Genomic DNA, 22,879 nt, shown 5'->3' on the forward strand with positions numbered 1-22,879 from the left:
GGCAACCACCATCAGGCTTAGGGACCATAGAGGGGGGTGAAGCCCAGGGGCTACTCGACCGGCATACAATGCCGAGTCTTTCCATGTTGGCAAACTCAGCCTTTGTGGCTGCCACTTTTTCTGGGTCTGATCCACGCTCGTGGGCACGGACTGGTGGGCCAGTCGTGGGAAATGTGGTGCTCAACCCCATGTTTGTGACTGTAATGGAGAATGAGGGCTTGGTAAGGTTTCGAAATTCACCCGGCAGTCGAGTAAACTCACATGCGGTGGTGCATGCACTTGACAGAGTCGTTGTGGGAAACTTACTAGGGGAGCAGGTTAACAACCCAAACTCCTTGACATCCACAAGCCGGCAGTTCTTAAGATCAACTGACAGTTCTTGGGCACACAGGAAATCTGCACCGAGCAGAGGTCTAGCCTCTTTATCTATGCGTAGCATCGCCCACTGAAGCAAAGCGTCACCTGTCCTGTCCCTTAAGTCTGGATCTTGCTGCCGCTGGCGGTCGCCTGCGAGGTTTTGTCGCTGTTCGCCTTTTCATCAATAGGCGATGCTGGCAGTATGCGCACTCGGGCACCCGTGTCACACAGGAAGCATCTCCCTGAAAGGGTCTCCGTAATGAACAGTAGGTGACCCTGGCAGCTGGAACCCATGATATTCGCGGACCTCTGATGTTCCGATGCTCTGGTAGTGTCAAAGCTGCAAGCGGTTAGCATTTCCTAGTGACCGTACCAAAGAGTGCATGGTAAAAGCACAGACCAGGCATTGTCTGTTTCGCAGCTGTGGGTATGTTGCAACATATGTTGCTGACTTGGCTTATTGAGGTAGAGAGAAGAGGAGAAATAATGCTCCACTGTCAAGCTGAGTGCTAGACTATCAACCATTTTAGCAAGCTTCCTATAGTCCCTCGCAAGTGCATTAACGAGGACTGTGCGAACTTGTACAGGCATTTGCTGCATGAAGAGTTCTTTAGAACATTGAACCTTGAAATCTATAGCACATTACAGGCCCTTCAGCCCACAATGTCGTGCCAACCATGTAACCTGCTCTAGAAACTGCCTAGAATTTCCCTACCGCATAGCCCTCTATTTTTCTAATCTCCACGTACCTAAGAGTCTCTTAAAAAAACCCTATTGTATCCTCCTCTATCACCTTCACTGGCAGTGCGTTCCATACACCCACCACTCTCTGTGTGAAAAATTTACCCCTGACATTCCCCTTGTGCCTACTTCCAAGCACCTTAAACTATGTCCCCTTGTGTTAGCCATTTCAGGGCTGAGAAGAAAACCTCTAGCCATCCACACAATCAATGCCTCTCAGTATCTTATGCACCGCTATCAAGACATGTCTCGTCTTCCATCACTCACAAGAGAAAAGGCCAAGTTCACTCAACCTATTCTCATAAGACATGCTCTCCAATCCAGAAAACATCCTTGTAAATTTATCTGCACTCTCTCTATAGTATCCACGTCCTTCCTGTAGTGAGGTGACCAGAACTGAACACAGTACTCCAAATGGGGTCTTATATAGCTGTAACATTACCTCACGGTTCTTGAACTCAATCCCATGGTTGGTGAATGCCAACACACCATACGCCTTCTTAACAACACTGTCAACCTGCACAGCAGCTTGGGGTGCCCTATGGACACAGACCCCAAGATCTCTCTGATCCTCCACAGTGCCAAGAGTCTTATAATTAATACTATATTCTGTCTTCAAATTTGACCTACCAAAATGAACCACTTCACACCTAGTTGGGTTGAACTTCATCTGCCACTTCTCAGCCCAGTTCTACATCCTATTGCTGTCCCACTGTAACTTTTGACAATCCTCCAGACTATCCACAACACCCCCAAACTTTGTGTCATCAGCAAATTTACTAACCCATCCCTCCACTTCCTCATCTAGGTCATTTATAAAAATCACAAAGAGGAGGGATCCTAGAACAGATCCCTGTGGAATATCACTGGTCACCGACCTCCATACAGAATATGAACCATCGACAACACCCTTCGCCATCTGTGGGCAAGCCAATTCTGGATCCACAAAGCAAGGGCTCCATGGATCCCATGCCTCTTTACTTTCTGAAGGAGCCTTGCATGGGGAATCTTATCAAATGCCTTTCTGAAATCCATATACACTACATCCACTGCTCTACCTTCAACAATGTGTTTTGTTACATCCTCAAAGAATTTAATCAGGCTCATAAGGCGTGACCTGCCCTTGGCAAAACCATGCTGACTATCCCTAATCTGACTATGTCTCTGCAAATGCTCATATATCCAACCTTTCAGGATCTTCTCCAACAACTTGCCCACCACTGAAGTAAGGCAATCTGGTCTATAATTTCCTGGGTTATCTCTACTCCCTTTCTAGAACAAGGGAACAACATTTGCAACCCTCCAATCCTCTGGTACTTCTCCCATCCCTATTGATAATGGAAAGATCATCACCAGAGGATCAGCAGTCCCCTCCCTCGCTTCCCACAGTAGCCTGGGGTATATCGTCCCAGCGACTTACCTAACTTATTGCTTTTCAAAAGGTCCAACACATCCTCTTTCTTAATGTCTATATGCTCAAGCATTTCAGTCTGCTGTAAATCATCCCCACAATTGCCAAGGTCCTTTCCCTGGTGAATACTGAAGCAAAGTATTCATCAAATACCTCTGCTGACTCCTCCAAATCTAAGTGCACGTTTCCACTATTGCACCTGATTGGTCCTATTCTCATACAGCTCATCCTCTTGCTCTTCACATGCATGTAGAATGCCTTGTTTCCTTATTTCCTTCCTTATTTCTATCCGCCAAGGCCTTCTCATGGCCCTTCTAGCTCTGCTAATTTCATTCTTATGGTCCTTCCTGGCAAACTTGTAATTTTCTGGAAATCTACCACTCCCCTGCAAATCTAGTTTAAGCCCTCCCCAATACCATTAGCAAATCTCCCCACCAGGATATTGATCCCCCTCGGATTCAAGTGCAACCCGTCCTTTTTGTACAGGTTATATCTGCCCCAGAGGAGGTCCCAATGATCCAAAATTTGAGTCCCTGCCCCCTGCTCCAATTCTTCAGCCACGCATTTATCCACCACCTCATTCTATTCCTATACTCACCGTCACATGGCACAGGCAGCAATCTCGAGATTATTACCCTTGAGGTCCTGCTTCTCAGTGTAACGTTCAGTTATATTGGCTCGTGTATGTCTCTGGGAAATCCAGCCCAGCACCTGCCTCAACACTCCCCACAGGGTTGGTGGCCGCTCGAATCAATCACAAACATCAATCATCAGCCAGCACACCCAGTAAATTTTAACAAATACACTTTATAGATATTACTAATTCTATGACATTAATATACATTTGATACAGAGAGGAAAGTAATGAAAAAAAAGGCGCCAACACTTATCAAAGTCCAAGTTCTTTGCGCGCTACGTTGGAGTTCAATTCTACTTCAGACGACCACCCGAATTCAGTTGACTCACGGCTTGGGACCACCCTGAGTGATCAACCGGAGCCTCTCCACACGTCCGCGGTCTTCCTCGTCTCTTCTCCGACTCCCCGCCAAAACTAGGTCCACAGTCATATCATACAGCATGGTATCCGAAAACAAAACAAAACGATACGTAACCACCCATTGGCTAATAGAACCCTGTTATCTCATTTTAAATAAAACAAACTGTTAGCGCAAACTCTCTTCAGCGTTAAAGCACAACAAAGCCGCATTCCCCAGATTAACATAACAAAGTCGCCATTTTAAATGTAACAAAAGAAAGACCCCATACATCAGCTTCCTTCCTAACTCCCTGTCTTCTGCTTTCAGAACCTCCTCCCTTTTTCTACCTATGTTGTTGGTACCAATATATACCACGACTTCTGGCTGCTCACCCTCCCATTTCAGGATGTTGTGGATGTATTCAGAAACATCATGAATCATGGCACCTGGGAGACAAACTATCATCCTTGTTTCTTTTTCGTGTCCACAGAATCGCCTAGTTGTCCCCCTAATTTCATTGAGGGAGGAGAAGATGGTGCGACGCAGCATGCACAGCTGTTCCAAATGAATATCGATATGTGTTAACTAGGGGGCCGTGCACAATCCAGATTTGATGGAGACAGCCGTGAGAAGCACGGAGGAACATCTGGAGTAACTTCTGAAATGCCCGCTTCGCTGCTGCTACTACTGCGCAATCGAGAATCTCCGGAGGGGAAGGCTCCAAATCCTCGGCTTTGCCTATTGCCTGTTGCCGGGGCCAGGGTTGAAGCACTCGGCAGAGATGGTGCTCGGTGCTCAGTGTCAGAGAGCTGATTGGAGGCTTGGAGTTTTCGGACGGACTTGCAGTCAGAGTGTGGTCGGATGCTTCCAGTATGCTGCATCGGCAAGTTGGCGGCACTGGAGGTTCACCGTCTGCATGAGATGATGGGACTTTCAAGAGACTTTGAGACCTTTACCGTGCCATGGGCTGTTCTTATCAAATTATGGTATTGCTTTGCACTGTTGTAACTACAGTATATGTTATAATTATGTGGTTTTTGTTAGTTTTTAAGTCGGTTTGTCATGTGTTTCTGTGATATCATTCCGGAAAAACATTGTATAATTTCTTAATACACGCATTACTAAATGACAATAAAAGAGGACTGCATGTCCTCATAATCTAATCTAATAATATAACTATAGAGTCCCCTGTTACTGCTGCCATCCTCTTCCATTCCCTACCCTTCTGTGCCACAGGGCCAGACTCAATGCCAGAGGCACAGCCACTGTTGCTTCCCCCAGGTAGATCGTTTCCCCCCAACAGTGGTCAAAATGGAATACTTATTGTTAAGGGGATGGCCACAAGGGTTCTCGATACTACCTGATGCTCTCTCCTCCCTCTCCTGACAGTTCTTTAAAAATAAAACAAGGATGGTGATTTCCCAGGAGAGACAGCATGCAGTCCATTAGCTCCAAAGGCCTAGCATCGCGGAAACTGGGTAAGGAGAGCAACTGTTTAGCGCGCTCAGACTCCGATAGTCCAAAAGTCTGTAACAGGTAAGTTTTCAGTGATCAATATTTATTGTGTTCAGGCAGGTGTTCAAGCAGACTCACCAGTCTCGCAGCCATGAAATTGCTGTGACGCTACCACATAGTGGCACTTGATGTCACCTGCGGAGATTTCTTGTGGGCCTCAGCTTGCACAAACCAAGCGATGGCATTTTTCTCCCAAAACTCAGGCGACACAGTTTCAAAGTGAAAGTGTTGGCCAACATGTTCAATAGTTCTGGAATTGTCCAATGTAGGTTCTCACAAATAAAATGAAGTGAGGCATCTTATGTTTAATGAAACCCATAACACATTTTATTGAACTCCAATACCTAAGCACAAAAACGTGCTAAAAATCTTTACGTAAGAACTTTATCACATCAGACCACTCTCTTAAAGTGAAACCCCAACTCAATGTCGGTGGTTGTGAATTATGTACATTTCTCCTAATTACGTTACTCTACAATATAGTTTTGTATCTCAAAGAACTGATCTATTATTGATAGGTTTATGTACTCAAGGAAGTTAGCTTTACAGTATTAATTGTGAACAGCGAACGTTAAGGGAGAACTGTGTCTCCAAGATGATTTTAGTATCTGAGGAAATATCACATTTGTGTGAGTTCACCCAAGTGATAGAGAAGGAGTATAAACGTAGAGAGCATTTCAGGCTTATTAGGATAGGGTAAGGAACATCGAGAAAAATGGAAGAAACACAAGTTGAACTAGAATCCATTCCTCTGGCTTCGGTTTCAGTGGCAAATGCCTTGTCTGTCTGCATTATTGGTGTGATATTTTTACTTTAAAGGGATTGTACCAGTGACTTAGAAGTTCTTTGTCCTTTGTACTTCATGCATAATATGTTTTAGAAATGGTTTGTAATTTGGAAATGTTTTATAAGATAGAAATCCTCTGGGTTTTAAGTGTGTTTTGAGAATGTTGTTTGGATTTAAACATGTATCACTGAAAATAAATGAACTGTTTTTTAATCTAATTTTTTAGCAGGAAGTATCTTCTCCTCAGTAGGGAGAGGGAACGCACCGCTCAAATAATGGATATTGGCAGCTAAACTTGCCATGGAGAATAAACAGGGAAGTGAATTTGTCTTTGAAAATGGGGTAGTTACAGTATAATCTCAGTTCAGTGTAAATACTCATGGCTATTTCTATCCAACAGGGCTTAAGGTTTTCATCTGAGTTTACAACTTCCCAGTTAGCAAACCAAATGCCATCAAAATTGGCTTCCTACCAAAAGTATTATTTTAGAAAGAATTGTTATTTAGCAGTAGTCCAACTCAGAGAGCTCTCAACAAGTGCTACGGTACCCCACTTAAAATTATATAATGATTGACATCCTGGTTTCCAGCTGTAGCACAGACAAATGCTGGTCTATACTACGAATCTATTAATATCAGAAATATGGGATAATACCTTGACTGCTCCTCACATTGAACATAATCAATATTTTATTCTTCAAATCAGAGACTGGAATGTTGAAGGGATAGAACATAGAGTTGAATGTAGATTAGACAGACCAAACCCTGCTGTATGACCTGCAGGACTCAAGCCATCACAATTTGTATCAGATCCCAACAATGGAACAATAATTCATGCCAGGAGACAACAAATTGGCCTCTTTTTAGAGAGAAACCAAGTACTGGAGGGGACCATATGTTTATGTGATAGAACCTGGTGACCCGTATTGTAATCCTGACACATGGGGGAAATCACATGACATAGCACACACCAGTAAACCCTAGAGGTACTAATGAAGCTTGGAGAACGGATGCTTGGAAACATGGACTAGAATTACTAAAGAAGATGGACTATACTCAGTAAAAGAAGATGACAAGGATTGGTTCCTGTACAGGGAGCCACAGCAGCTTCCCCAATACAAACGTTCCATCAAGCTTTTGGACATTCGACTACTCAAGAGTTTGCAGGCAGTATGTGCTTTATCTCCAGCTGATGCTGAAGAAATTCTGAAGTGGCTATCTGAGAATGCTGAGAGCTTACAAGTCTGTCATACTCTTCACATATTTAGCAATTCTAATTAATGTTATTTTGCATAGCCTTGGCATGATTGCCACAAGAGTGTGGAAATCCATATTAGATATACATGTGGATTTATAAACGAATTCATGGTGGAGACATTCACAGAGGATTTAGTGCTATATTGAGTAAAATAATTGAAAGCAGGCCATTATAACAGTTTATAAGATCAGAGAACAAATGGCAAGGGCAGACTGGGACCCAGTTCATTCTATAGCTGAAAACCTCTGCACCATGTGTGAAATAGCCCTTAAACAGCACCCGATAAATGAATGATTTCAGGTTGTTGAAGAGATCTCCCCCGCCCCCAAGGTTGTAACAGGATTACTGCTCGTTCCCACACAAAGGCAATGAGGTGCCAGCACAGGGTCATTCCCATTTCCCTTTAAAAGGAATGTTGGGTCAGTAACAAAGTAATCAAACTAACCTTATTCCTCAGGTCGATCACATTCACAACATTGTCCTACACCAGGCCCTCAGCAGGAAAGACGTAATCAACTAACCACACAAATTTTCTGGAGACTGCCTGCCTTGGCAAGAGATATTCACTCAGAAACTAGATGGCTAGACACTAGGTACAGGACATGCTGAAGGTAGTCTTAGACTAAGATACTCTATATGAACAGACAAAACATTCAGAGGGCCCATCCATATTACGGAGAAGAGTATGAAACTAAGCACACACCACGAGACCCATCTCATCCTTTATCCTTTATCCTCTATATATTCAGGGACAGAGCCCTTCGCAAATGTCTACTCTCTTCCCTGTAGCTCAGAGAAAATAAAATGCAAAGAAGTGGAATGCTAACATTAATGTAATAGGAACTGCCCAGAAGAATTTCAGGAACAACTGTACTCAGAATGTTCCATCTGACAAATAGGATACAGTCATTCTTAGTTTCGCCTTTCCATATGCTAAAGCTCGTATTTTTGGCTATGCAGGTAATATTAAAAGATCTCAACTTTTTTCTGGGCATGACAACTACCAATTAGGGACATGGTTTAACCCCCGAATTTAAACAAAAAGTCGCTCGAGTATGATATCCAAAGGCCATAAAAGGCCTTACAATCAACTCTAGACATACTGAATTATGCTAGAGCTTTCATATCTGATTACGCCCAATTGTTAAAACCATTCTACAACAGATGTACACAGTAAAAACACATACAGCTAGGGTGCCAAAGAGTTTTGCACAGTACTGTATAATGAGGTAGCTTGGGATCACCAATATTTCTTACCCTGAATTTATGTGCTACTGTTAAGCAGTCTGTGTCTTACACACATGTGCTTAACCATAAAAATTATCACAGACTATTAATATCATGAAAATATAATATTCAGGGTAACAAAAGCAGTGCAGCAGCATCGGGAGAATACTTGAATCAACTGTTGAACAACGGACAACGGCAGACTTTCAGTCACCACCTACAATGCTGTGTTTTGATTAAAAGGTTATAGTATTTGTATTTTACTTTTTTCTACATCTTATGCAAGGTATAAAAACAATCAGAGTGTTGCCCTTAAGGCATTAATTTAACTTTATTAAATTTCTGCTTTAAATAATTTGTTTGTAACTATTTTCTAGTTAAAGTTAAAGATTAATAACTATGTTACAGTTTAACAAAGGTAAAATTCGTTGTCTATGGTATGTCGCGGCATGTGATGACGTCACCTCCAGTTTCGCTGCAGCTTGTGGGTAACTTCTGGTTTCGGAGAAAGAGAAAAGGTGGGGTCCTGTGCGTGCGGCACAAACGTGAAAAGCTCCATTTCTACCCTCAAAAAATCATTATAGAAGCAACGCTGTAAGTTCATATGACGGTAGCAGACATCCCACTCTGCAAAAACTGATTTCAGGGAGGTAGCACCATCAATTTGCGGGAGACTCCCGGAAGTTCTGGGAGAGGTGGGATGTCTGCAATAGAGTAGCTCCCTAGCAGCCAGCCAGCCAGTTTAAATAACATTAGCTATGCTAATGAACGAATGACACCTGTTAAACTCACCTCAACATGTCTTTTACAGTCTTAACCCACCATGGGCAATAGAAAGGTCACTGTTGCAAACAGTGCAGCGAGAACACTGTCATTATTTTTGACCCCTATTAGGCAGGGGTACACTTTAGTGTAGTCTGGGGTGACGTACGATTTATATTTTCTTTTTTTTCTGGAACACTCCGCCACGGCGCACTCTCGCTCTCTCTCTCTTTCTCGTGGCCGTTCTCGCTTGCTTTCTCTCTTGCTCTCTTGCTTGCTTGCTCTCACGCTCTCTCTCACTCTCGCTTGCTTTCTCTCGCTCGCTAGCTCTCAAAAAAATTGATTTCCGTGATATTGTATATAATTTGCAGGCATCAGGGAGCCACTATTCGTATGAAGGAGACTCCCGGAACTTCCGGGAGAGGTGGGATGTCTGCAGTAGACATGTTGAAGTAAAAATATTAACACGGATTCTGTTAAAGGAAGCAGTGGTTGGAGCAGTGCGCGTGGCGGCTTTTCAATTTCAAACACGGGGTCGGCTCGAGCCCGACGGCGGTTTGACGCGACCCCCTCCTTCCCCTGGGCGGCTGAAGACACTCGCTAAAAGAGCGCGCGTGGTCTCAACAATGAAACAAACACTGTATATGTTTGTATTTTCTTATCAACAGTTTTCATCATACGATGTTAATGTGGAAGAGTGAGCAGTAAACGGTTAGCCTTACTACGACTCTGTCTTCATTGGCTCCAGTTTAACTTGGTGTTTAGTCAGAGATTCAACACACTGCACAAGAACACTACAGTGAAAAGGCGTAATCATCAGATGTTTCGACAAGTGGTACGATGGCTTCGCGATCAAGCACCAAGTCGTTTGCATCCAGCGCCAAGAGCAGTAGGACGTTGGCAAGTGTAGCTGCCCTCGCAAGAGCTAAAGCAGAAGCCGCCAAGGTGCGAGCGTCATACGCTAACCAAGAAGCAAAACTGAAAACGGAAAAGGCTGCCAGAGAAGCGGAAAGTATGACAAGAGACACACAAAACCAGTTAGAAAAGGCAACGATAGATACAGAGTTAGAAGTGCTGAGGCTACAACGAGAAGCTGATGCAGCCGTGGTGGAAGTGCAAGTGTTGGAAAATGCTGAAGAAATGCACATTCTAGATGAAAGAGGAAAATCTATATCAGAAAGGGCCAAATTGGAGTGCACCAGCGAATATGTCCAATCTCAAATTGACCTGCAGATTCATTCTCCCTCTCCATACTTGCCTGTTGGCATCCTATCTCATGTGAAATCACAGGGAAACTTCATTGCATCGCGTCCACCTGGGGAAGACAACTCACAATTGCAACCTTTCAACAAGCTCAAGTATGAAAAGGCTGACTACGAATACTTCCCGACACCAAACTTACCAGATCCCACGAGAGCAGAGACAAAGGCTGAAGTCAGAACATCAAATCCCAGTCATACGTCCCCCAACATATTCCCCCAGCTATCACGCCACCTGCAGCAGAACCCTTGGCACAGTATTTAGTGCGACGAGACCTCGTCAATTCGGGACTGTACCAGTTTGACGATAAGCCTGAAAATTACCGTGCATGGTACTCCTCATTCACCAGCGCAGCCGGCGGAGTCCAGCTCACAGCCACCCAAGAGTTGGACCTTATGACTAAATGGCTGGGAAAGGAATCAAGTGAACAGGTGAAATGCATACGCTCAGTGTACGTCAGCAACCCCAAGCTAGCCTTACACAAAGCATGGGAGAGACTTTGGGACTGCTATACGGCCCCTGAAATTATTGAGAGGGTGCTATTTCAACGGTTGGACAATTTTCCTAGGGTGTCAGCCAAGGACCACACTAAATTATGAGAACTCGGAGATTTACTCATGGAGATTGAAGGTGCTAAAGAAGACGGCTATTTAACTGGCCTGTCGTATCTGGATACTTCACGCAGAACTGGACCAATTGTGGACAAACTTCCATTTGGGCTGCAGGAAAGGTAGGTGTCTATTGGCTCAGGGTACAAGGAAGATAACGGTGGTCGATTCTCTCCCTTTGAGTATTTTAGTAGGTTTGTGTGCAATGAGGCGAAGAAGCGAAATGACCCTAGCTTCATGAAGCAAGGTAGCACCACAACTCACACCAAGCCAGTCAATTCCATTTTGAACAATTTTAACATCAATAAACTCATTTTAGTGCATAAAACTGAAGCCTCCGCAACCAACGATGACCCTAGCAAGAATTGTCCATTGCACAACAAACCCCACCCCTTCAAAAATGTAGAATGTTTAGAAACAAACCCTTTAACGAAAGAAAGGCCCTTCTCAAGGAAAAAAGAATATGTTTTAAGTGCTGTTCCTCTACCTCCCACCTCACTAAGGAGTGTACGTTCCCCATAAAGTGCTCGGAATGCAACAGCACTAATCATGATGGGGCCATGCATCCCAGCCTGTCACCGCAAACTGCCAAGGCTCCTCCACTCCCACAAGAGGACAGCAGGGAGGAAGAGGATCATTTCGATACAACTATTGTCAGCTTGAGCTGCACAGAAGTTTGCAGTCCAGGTCAGTCAAGCCATTCGTACTCAAAGATCTGCCTCACTAAGGTATACCCTAAGGGAGCCAAAGACAAGGCCATCAAAGCGTACATAATTCTGGACAACCAGAGCAACTGCTCACTAGTCAGACCAGAGTTCTTCAAGTTGTTCAGCGTAGAGAGTAACCCATTCCCATACTACCCCAGAAGTTGCTCTGGCATCGCAGAAACATATGGCAGGAAGGCAGAATGCTTCCAGCTCGAGTCGCTGGATGGCAAAATTATCATCTGTCTCCCTCCACTCTTAGAGTGCAATGAGATCTTGAATAACCGATCCGAGATTCCGACGCCAAGCGCAGTGTTACACCAGCCCCATCTCCACCACATTGCCAAGCACTTCCCAGAACTGGATCCAGAAGCAGAAATACTCCTGCTACTCGGAAGAGATGTTCTTAGGGTGCACAAAGTCAGGCAGCAGGTCAATGGACCACACGACGCCCCCTTCGCCCAGTGTCCGGATCTGGGCTGGGTGGTGATAGGAGAGGTGTGCCCTGGCAACAAACACAAACCGACAGTTAACACGCTCAAGGCTAACGTGCTAGAGAGTGGCCACCATTCAATTTCTCAGCCCTCCACAAGCGTTATGTCTATCAAGAAAGCACAACAAAAGCACAAGCTGAGTAAAAGCTAAAGTAACTGAGAAGATACTGAAGCAGTCAGTCTTCGCCCAAACTGAGCACAACAGTAAACTTGCTCCACCTTCTTAAAAATAATGGACACAAAGGTCTTTAGAGATGAAGCAAACAGTTGAGTCACCCCACTACCATTCAGAGAACCACGCCAGCACTTGCCAAACAACAAAGAGCAGGCAGTCATTGAGGCCTTCCCACCCGATGACTGTGCTCCAGCCATCAAGGACCTAAATCTAGGTGGAGAAACTATACCCACACAAAGGAGTTTGGTTCACCTTTGGGAGATCATGACCAACATATTCATGTTCTCCGTGCTGATCACCAACAAACGATTCACCCGCTGTGGAGTTCTCTCTACTGTCAACAGTGTTTTCGATCCCCTGGGTCTACTGGCGCTGGTTATGATCCAGGGAAGAGCCCTCCTCAGAGAACTTACCTCCGAGCTCTCCGACTGGGACACTCCGCTACCAGAAGACAAGCTAAGCAGATGGGAAGCTTGGAGAGATTCACTTCAAGACCTAAGACAGCTTCCTGTCCCACATGGTTTTCCCCGCTCTCAGAAACCAGCCAAAGCAATAGAAACCTGGATTGGTCATGAAGAACGAGCACAATACGTTGAGAACCTGGTATCCAGTTTAAAGGAAATTGGTGAAATTGTCCATATTTACCTGATTGGAAAAGAAGACACTCGGACACACTCACTGGCAGTTTCTTTGCACTGTGCTGATGATGCTATCAGTATCAGTGGGCAAAATCGATTGCGCTAGCAGATTACTGCTGCATGCAAGCATGGAAGTGACCTGCATGTGGTAGGTGGCCCCACCCCACGACGGATGTGGAAGTACAACATGGAGACAATGGACTGGGAACACTGCGCATCACCACCAAGAGTTCATCTTCAGCACACGTTTGTATCCGTCCCAAGTGAAGATGCCATTTATTCATTGGGTGGGAAAACCCTTCAGGATACACCTTCTAGTGCTGTCATTATTATGTGGTCTGTTATCATGTGTGGGTTGAAACTAATCAGCTGGAGACTGCAGTGTCTTGTGCTGCTGGTGTTAACCTTAATGGAACTACAGAATCTATATACTGGGTAGGGAACAGAATGGCCTGGACTTCTTTACCAAACCATCTTGTCTCATTTAGTGTTTTGACACGCGTTCCAGGGCATGCCAGTTAAAGTCATACCTCCTCCCTTTTTTACAGGCTGTATGCATGTTACTATTCACAAGGACCTGATTTTTATAGTAGCAGAGGGAGATTCTTTGGTATGTTACAATCCACTGCTTGACAGCTTCACCAGACTGCGCTTCCCAGAGGTTTGGGGTCGTGTGTCCTCCCTGTGGAAGATTGCCAGCTGCAATGGGTGTATTTATGTTTTTAGAGATAAGTGTAAAAGGAGTGATCCCAAAACATTAAAACTGAATCCAGCCACATTTGTAGCATCAGTGATAAGTGGAATTGAGATATTGCTGACAAATTGGCAACTTGTTTTGGCGTGATTCTAACCAAGTACAGTAAACTGCAGTTTTTAGGATTTAATTTGTTGAGTGCACAAAGTTATTTTTTTTAACTTCTGCAGATGACAACAAAATTTCAGTACTATGTTTGTTTTCTAAGACATTAATTGACCTAAACAATGTCAAACCATTGTCATGTTCTATTCCAGACCGAGACCAGTTGCAGATGTCGTCCTACTTCTACCGAAAGACTGATTTAGAGACTAAAGTTCTATACCAAGTTCATAGTGACCTCACAAAGGTCAGGCGGGGAATGTGTTGCCCTAAAGGGATTAATTTAACTTTATTAAATTTCCGCTTTAAATAATTCGTTTGTAACTATTTTCTAGTTAAAGTTAAAGGTTGATAACTACGTTACAGTTTAACAAAGGTAAAACTCATTGTCTATGGTACAGTATATCGCAGCAAGTGATGATGTCACCTCCAGTTTCACCGCGTCTTGTGGGTAACTTCTGGTTCGGAGAAAGAGAAAAGGTGGGGTCCCACGTGTGCAACATGAACATGAAAAGCTCGGTTTCTACCCTCAAAAAAACATTACAGAAGCAACGCCGTAAGTTCATATGACAGTAGACATGTTGAAGTAAAAATATTAAGGCGGATTCTGTTAAAGGAAGCAGCAGTTGCAGTGTGGCAGCTTTTCAATTTCAAATGCAGGGTTGGCTCAAGCCCGACGGCGGTTTGACGTGACTCCCTCCCTCCCCTGGACAGCTGAAGACACTCACTAAAGAAAAGAGCATGCGTGGTCTCCAGAATGAAACAGACACTGTATAAGTTTGTATTATTTTATCAACAGTTTTCACCATACGATGTTAATGTGGAAGAGTGAACAGTAAATGGTTGACCTTACTACGACTCCGTCTTCATTGGCTCCGGTTTAACTTGGTGTTTAATCAGGGTTTCAACACACTGCACAAGAACACTACAAACAGCATCAAAGACTTGTTCCAGCGCCAGATTTTCGTGATCAGCAAATGCTTTAAAAATTTAATGCCGTGTTTTTCCTTAAAATTCTGTACCCAGCCTGCTGAATATTCACAACTACCTTCAATTTTCAGTTTGTTGTGTTAAATCTTTGCTAATTTCATCATCAGCATACCATTCAACGGCATATGTTCACTCCGACACAGACGATACACAGTCAAGATCTTCATTTTTTGTTTTATGCAGTGCTTTCTTATTTTTCATTAACTTCTGTTTACATATGTGAGGTCACTGCTCAGAACTGGCTGTGAGGCACAGAGATCTGCACATCGCCTGGGAACCATCTAAGCACCTGTGAAATTTTCCATTTGTAACAACATGTGAGAGTTAAAAAAAATTCAGATCTCAGAGGTTTTCAGATAAGGGGTACTCCACGTGTATCAATATATTACATGCAAAAATATGTCTTTTTTCCCAATATATCTGATGCAATACTTAAATAAATACAAATTCTAGATGTAGACCCCTACATATACTTTACCTAGATGCACATCAGAGTTTGAGATGCACTCAAAAGTTATGTGCTCAGGGCCAATCCTATTGTTGACAAGGATGATAATTAAACAGGAAATTATGGTGATTCATACATACTGTAACTGTTAGTTTACTCAATTGTCTGAGGTTACAGTTGAAGTCAGAAGTTTACATACGCTTCGGGTGAAGTCACTAAAACTCATTGTTTAACCACTCCACAGATTTCATATTAGCAAACTTTAGTTTTGGCAAGATGTTGAGGACATCCAATTTGTGCATGACACGAGTAATTTTTCCAACAGTTGTTTACAGACATATTATTTCACTTTTAATTGATTATATCACAATTCCAGTGGGTCAGAAGTTTACAAACAAAATCAAAAGAAATCAGCCAAGACCTTAGGAAAAAAAATTGTGGACCTCCACAAGTCTGGTTCATCCTTGGGAGCAATTTCCAAATGCCTGAAGGTACCACGTTCATCTGTACAAACAACAGTACGCAAGTATAAACACCATGGGACCACACAGCTGTCATACTGCTCAGGAAGGAGAGGCATTCTGTCTCCTAGAGATGAACATACTTTGGCACAAAAAGTGCAAATCAATCCCAGAACAACAGCAAAGGACCTTGTCAAGATGCTGGAGGAAACAGGTAGACAAGTATCTATATCCACAGTAAAACGAGTCCTGTATCGACATAACCTGAAAGGCTGCTCAGCAAGGAAGAAGCCACTGCTCCAAAACCACCATAAAAAAGCCAGACTACAGTTTGCAAGTGCATGTGGGGACAAAGATCTTACTTTTTGGAGAAATGTCCTCTGGTCTGATGAAACAGAAATTGAACTGTTTGACCATAATGACCATCGTTATGTTTGGAGGGAAAAGGGTGAGGCTTGCAAGCCAAAGAACACAATCCCAACCAAGAAACATGGGGGTGGCAGCAACATGTTGTGGGGGTGCTTTGCTGCAGGAGGGACTAGTGTACTTCACAAAATAGATGGCATCATGAGGAAGGAAGATTATGTGGATATATTGAAGCAACATCTCAAGACATCAGCCAGGAAGTTAAAGCTTGGTCACAAATGGGTCTTCCAATTGGACAATGACCCCCAAGCATACCTCCAAAGTTGTGGCAAAATTGCTTAAGGACAACAAAGTCAAGATATTGGAGTGGCCATCACAAAGCCCTGACCTCAATCCGACAGAAAATTTGTGGGCAGAACTGAAAAAGCGTGTGTGAGTAAGGAGGCCTACAAACATGACTCAGTTACACCAGTTCTGTCTGGAGGAATGGAACAAAATTCCAGCAACTTATTGTGAGAAGCTTGTGGAAGGCAACCCAAAACATTTGACCCAAGTTAAACAATTTAAAGGCAATGCTACCAAATACTAATAAAGTGTATGTAAACACGTAACCCACTGGGAATGTGATGAAAGAAATAAAAGCTGAAATAAATCATTCTCTCTACTATTACTCTGACATTTCACATTCTTAAAATAAATTAGTGATCCTAACTGACCTAAGACAGGGAATGTTTTCTGGGATTAAATGTCAAGAATTGTGAAAAACTGAGTTTAAATGTATTTGGCTAAGGTGTATGTACACTTCTGACTTCAACTGTACGTTGTCCATTTTGGATGCAGCTTTTGGTAAATAATTGGCATTAAGAAAACTAATTACACTATTTTGTTAGCTAAACCTGTCAGTTTATTGCAGAATGCATAGAAGTCTCATGATTTGTGGAGACATTTTTAAATTAAACCTGTTGCAGAATATCTGAAGCTCTCTTACAACATTCTCATGATGTGAGTGGATGACTTAAACATGTAGAAGGCAAGACAAATCTCCTACACAAAATGTGAAATTTAAAACATTAGCAAAACAACGTATTTTAAGTAAATTGAAATCCTTGGTAAAGATGCATAAGGAGATGGTTGGATTAAATTTATCTTATACAGGGATTTTGGCAGGTCACAGAAATTTATTTGTTCCAGTCATTTTGAACTTAAACAACACAATTAGAAATTTTGACTCCTACAATTGCTTTTGCCTATCCCATACATTCTGCTGCCTTCCCTTCTGTTACTCAAATGAGGTGACCATACTGTTCTAAAACTTGGTTCATTACCAGCCGAATTCCAATGAGTCTGATGAGTCGGCAGCCAGAAGTCATGGTACATATTGGTACCAACGAAATAGGTAGAAAAAGGGAGGATGTCCTGAAAAGAGAATACAGGGAGTTAGGAAGGAAGCTGAAGAGACCTCAAAGGTAGTAAATTTGGGATTACTGCCTGTGCCACATGACAGTGATGATAGGAATAGAATGAGGTGGCAGATAAATGTGTGGCTGAGGAATTGGAGCATGGGGGCAGGGATTCAGAATTCTGGATAATTAGGACCTCTTCTAGGGCAGATATGACCTGTACAAAAGGGACAGGTTGCACTCGAATCCAAGGGGGATCAATATTCTTGCAGGCAGGCTTACTAGAGCTGTTAGGAATGGTTTAAACTAATATGGTAAGGGGATGGGAACCAGTATGATAGAGCCAGGGCCAGATTTAGTGGGGCGGGGGCCCCTGGGCTGGAGGCTCTGATGGGCCCCTGCCGACATCATAAAATGCTGCTGTACCAAGCAAAAAAAGGCAAGATCTACGTGTGCAACATCTGTGCTTGAATCGGTGCTAGTAGAAATGTATTTGGCCATTTTGACTTCACTGATGATCTCTGACAGAACTCAATCACTCATGAGCTCAATAAACTCCTCACATGTTTTAGGTGAAAGCTATGAAGGGGTGCCTGATCATGCATTTCCAAATTTCTGTATGTGTGCCTTCAAAAACAGGTCAAACTCACGTATTACCTCTTGAATACCCATGTAGTTGCCGTTATCAGGCCTGCCAAATATGTCACTGGAACCCCGGATAGCCAGTCCCCTCTCGACCTAAAACTTCACAACCGCCACCACTCTTCTCAATACGTCAGTCCAGTAGACACATTCTGACTTGAACTGTTTTTGCAGTTCTGTATCTATTCTTCCGCTGTCAGACGCTAGTGTAACGTAGGTCAGTATCGTTTTCTGTGGTGTTCGCTATTTTCATGCTCTCCTATGTGCTCAGTGACATGTTTCCAGTCGCTGAAGCCAGTTTCGAAGATGGACTGACAGTTACCATCACTGAAGAAGCGGTGTGCAAAACAAAACACACAGCCGGTGGAAGGGCCTTTGCCTTGATATGTACTCACCATTTACAATGTTGCGTTTGAAGTGAAATTTGGAGAAAAAACATCTCTGCTGTTTGTGCACTCGTTCTGAAGCTTTGATATCCACATCCTTATTCTGGCAGGACTCCAGCCCTTTCTTAGCCCAGTACGCTCGGACTGAATCATCTTACGTTTCCTTTCCCCAGCGAGCAGGATCAGTGCTGTAAGGATCCTCAGTAGTGGTAACTTTAATATTAATGGCGGCCTGACTTGGTTGTTCGGAGGCCTCTGTGGTCGGAAATCCCAAAGTCATGCTCTCTGCCCCTTCAACCTTAGCTGCTGACTGTGGCAAGGACGGTGGTCCTGTGCTAACGCTGGTGCTAGCGCTAGCTGTTGAACAAGTCTCCATCTGTCCACCAGTCTCAGACTATGACAAGAACGATGATACTGCTGCACCATCGAGAACAGGTTTAAAAATTTCTGTCAATTTCAATGTCTTTTTTAATGCTTCTTTCTCACGGTCCTCTTTTTCTTGTTTCTGTTTTTCTTTTCTGTGCTCCACACTCGTATTTTTTTTTTGTCCACCATGATGACAGCGACCTATTTTGGGCCCCTCTGCAGCTCTGGCCCCTGGGCTGCAGCCCAGACTAGCCCTGCCTGAAGTCCAGCCCTGGATAAAGGTGAAGGTTAGCCAGCAGGTTTACAAGTAGATGATGGGTGTAACATGAATGTAAGGAAGGACAAGCCAATGATTGGGTACAAATGCAGACAGAGCACAGAGTTAAGTTGTACAACAAAGGCAACATTGAAAAGGGCTAAGAATGCAGGACTGAAGGGAGCTGTATTTAAGTGCGCGTACCATTCAGAGTAAGGTGGATGAACGTGTGGCGCAATTACAGATTGGTCAGAATGATGTGGGCATAACTGAGGCATAGCTGAAAGAAGGCCACAGTTGGGAGCTTAACATCAAAGGATATATATACTTTGTATGAGATGACAGGAAGGAAGACATAGATGGAAGACATGTGGCTCTGTTCGTAAGAGATGGAATTACATCTTTAGAAAGAGGTAAGATAGGGTCAGAGAATGTTGAAACTTTGTTGATGGAGTTAAGAAACTGCAAGGATAATAAAAACACTATGGGAGTCATATATTGGCCTCCAAATAGTAGCCAAGATGTGGGGTTGAGATTGCAAAGGGAGATGGAAAAGACGTAATAAGGGTAGTGTCACACTTGTAATAGGCAACTAAAATAAGCAAAGCGGATTGGGAAAATCAGGTTGGTGTTGGATCGCAAGAGAGGGAATTTGTTGAATGTCTATGAGATGGCTTTTTAGAGCAGCTTGTGCTTGAGCCTACATGAGGAAAGGCATCTTAGATTGGATGCTATGTAATAACCCAGATCTTATGAGGGAAGTTAATGTAAGGGAACCCTTAGGAGGCAGTGTTCATAATATGATTGAATTCATACTGCAATTTGAGAGGGAGAAGTATAAGTCACATGTATCGGTATCGCAAAGGGGATTACAGAGGCATGACAAAGGAGCTTGCCCAGGCGGATTGGAGAAGGATACTGGCAGGGATGATAGCAGAGCAGAGGTGGCTGAAGTTTCTGGGAATAGTTCACAAGGCGCAGGATAGATATGTCCCACAGAAGTTGTTCTCAAATGGCAGGGGTAGGCAACTGTAGCTGACAAAAGAAGTTAATGACGACATAAAAACCGAGGAAAGGGCATATAAAGTAGCAAAAGTGAGTGGGAAGTTGGATGATTGAGAAGCTTTTAAAATCCAACAAAAGGCAACTAAAAATACCGTAAGAAGGGAAAAAATTAAATATGAGGGCTAACTAGCCAGGATGCTAGAAGTATTTTCAGCTATATAATGAGTAAAAGTGAGCTGAGAGTTGACCACTGGAAAATGATGCTGGTGAGGGAGTAATGGGGGACAAAGAAATGGCTGATGAAGTTAATGTGCACTTTGCATCTGTCTTCACTGTCGAAGACACTAGCAGTGTGCAGAGGTCCATGAGTGTTAGGGAGCAGGAGTGAGTGCCATTGCTATTACAAAGGAAAGAGTGCAGGGCAAACTCAAAGATCTTAAGGTGGATAAGTTATCTGGACCAGATGGACTACATCCCAGAGTCCTGAGAGAGGTTGCTGAAGAGATAATAGATGCATTGGTCATGATCTTTCAAGAATCACTTGATTCTGGCATGGTCCCAGAGAACTGGAAGATTGCAAATGTCACTCCACTCTTTAAGAAAGAAGGAAGGCAAAAGAAAGGAAATTATAGGCCAGTTAGCCTATTGTGGATGAGGTTTTCGGGTACTTGGAGACTAATGATAAAATGGCCTTTGTGGCTAGGGGGATCAGAGGGTATGGAGGGAAGGCTGGTGCAGGGTTCTGAGTTGGATGATCAGCCATGATCATAATAAATGGGGGTGCAGGCTCGAAGGGCCGAAGGGCCTACTCCTGCACCTATTTTCTATGTTTCTATGTAAGTCAAAGTCAGCATGGCTTCTGTAAAGGGAAATCTTACCTGACAAATCTGATAGAGCTCTTCGTGGAAGTAACAAGCAGGGTGGACAAAGGAGAGGCAGTGGATGTCATTTACTTGGACTTTCAGAAACATTTGATAAAGTGCCTCACATGAGGCTGCTTATTTTAAGACCTTAAGACATAGGAGCAGAATTAAGCCATTCAGTCTGTCATGTCTGCCCCGCCATTTCATCATGGCTGATCCCAGATTCTATTCAACCCCATACACCTGCCCTCTCACCATATCCCTTGTTGCCCTGACCAGTCAGGAATCTATCAACTTCCACCTTAAATATACCCACAGACTTGGCCTCCACCGAAGTCTTCTTTTATTTAAGTGCAATCGTGAACAATAGCCAGATCAAATATGCTGATCAAGTCAACTAGTTCTCAAAGAGAACTCTGATACACCAGTCAGATGGTTCACTACTGCTCAGCGATAAAACACAAAAAAATCATGTGTATAATTAAGAAACATTAAAGAATAGTAGAAATACTGGAATCATGAAGATCATGATGAAGTCTGCCGGAGAGAGACATTTATACACATGCTGTCCTCCATAATTCAAAGAGATTGAAGTTTAAGGTTGCAGGGTGACAAAACGTGGCGGGAGCACTTTGAACTAAAAACTAATCCCTACCGAGAGAAAACTGCACCTGCTCTTTCCGCACTGGAACATAACTCACAAGTGCTCTTGAAAGTCAGGTATTAACCCTACCTACCAACAACCAAGCAACACACATAAAAGTTGCTGGTGAACGCAGCAGGCCAGGCAGCATCTATAGGAAGAGGTACGGTCAACGTTTCGGGCCGAGACGTCAACTGTACCTCTTCCTATAGATGCTGCCTGGCCTGCTGCGTACACCAGCAACTTTTATGTGTGTTGCTTGAAATTCCAGCATCTGCAGATTTCCTCGTGTTTACCAACAACCAAGCATTGCCATCCTGGTCCCTTTCATGATAGCTTATGAAGAAGCATGTGACTTCCCTCCCAGAGATGATAGGTGTTTGTGCACTCGACTCTTGAAGGCTTGGACCCCATCGTCGCAGATGTTTCCAACCACGGCATCTGGAAGGCTGTTCCAAATTCTGATAGCACAGTGAAGGAAGCTTAACAAGATGAAATCCTATGGTGTTACAGGAAATATACTGGCATGGATAGAGGAGTGGCTGACAAGCAGGAGGCAGCGAGTGGGAATAAAAAGGCCCTTTTCTGATTGGCAGCTCGTGACTAATGGTGTTCCTCAGGGGTCAGCATTGGGACCGCTACTTTTCACATTGTCAATGATTTGGGTAATGGAATTGATGGCTTTGTGGCAAAGTTTACAGATGATACGAAGATAGGTGGAGGGGTAGGTAGTGCTGAGGAAGCAATGTGATTGCAGCAGGACTGAGGCAAATTGGAAGAATAGGCAAAAAAGTGGCAGATAGAATACAGTGTTTGGAAATGTATGATAATACATTTTGGTAAAAGGAACAATAATGCAGATTATCATCTAAATGGTGAGAAGGTTTAAACATCAGTGGTGCAGAGGCACCTAGGAATCCTTGTGCAAGACTCCCAGAAGATTAATTTACAGGCCGAGTCTGTGGTAAAGAAGGCAAATACAATGTTGCCATTTATTTAAAGGGAACAGAATATAAAAGCAAGGAGATAATGCTGAGGCCCTACAAGGCACTAGTCAGGCCACACTTGGAGTATTGTCAACAGCTTTGTGCCCCTTATATCAGAAAGGAGGTGTTGTCATTGGAGAGAGTCCAGAGGAGGTCATTCTAGGAATGAAGAGGTTAACACATGAGGAGCGTTTGGCAGCTTTGAGCCTGTACTCACTGGAATTTAAAACGATGCGGGGGCGGGTAATCTCACTGAAACCTACCGAATGCTGAAAGGACTAGATAGGGTGGATGTGGA

General features: G+C 43.5%; 1 pseudogene; it reads left to right on the forward strand.

Annotated features, from left to right (window-relative positions):
- Positions 1–12,539: 12,539 nt before the first annotated feature.
- Positions 12,540–13,757, forward strand: LOC134352558 (kelch repeat and BTB domain-containing protein 4-like; annotated as a pseudogene).
- The last annotated feature ends 9,122 nt before the right edge of the window (positions 13,758–22,879 follow it).

Source organism: Mobula hypostoma, chromosome 10 (genome assembly GCF_963921235.1).
Source record: "Mobula hypostoma chromosome 10, sMobHyp1.1, whole genome shotgun sequence".
NCBI lineage: Eukaryota > Metazoa > Chordata > Chondrichthyes > Myliobatiformes > Myliobatidae > Mobula > Mobula hypostoma.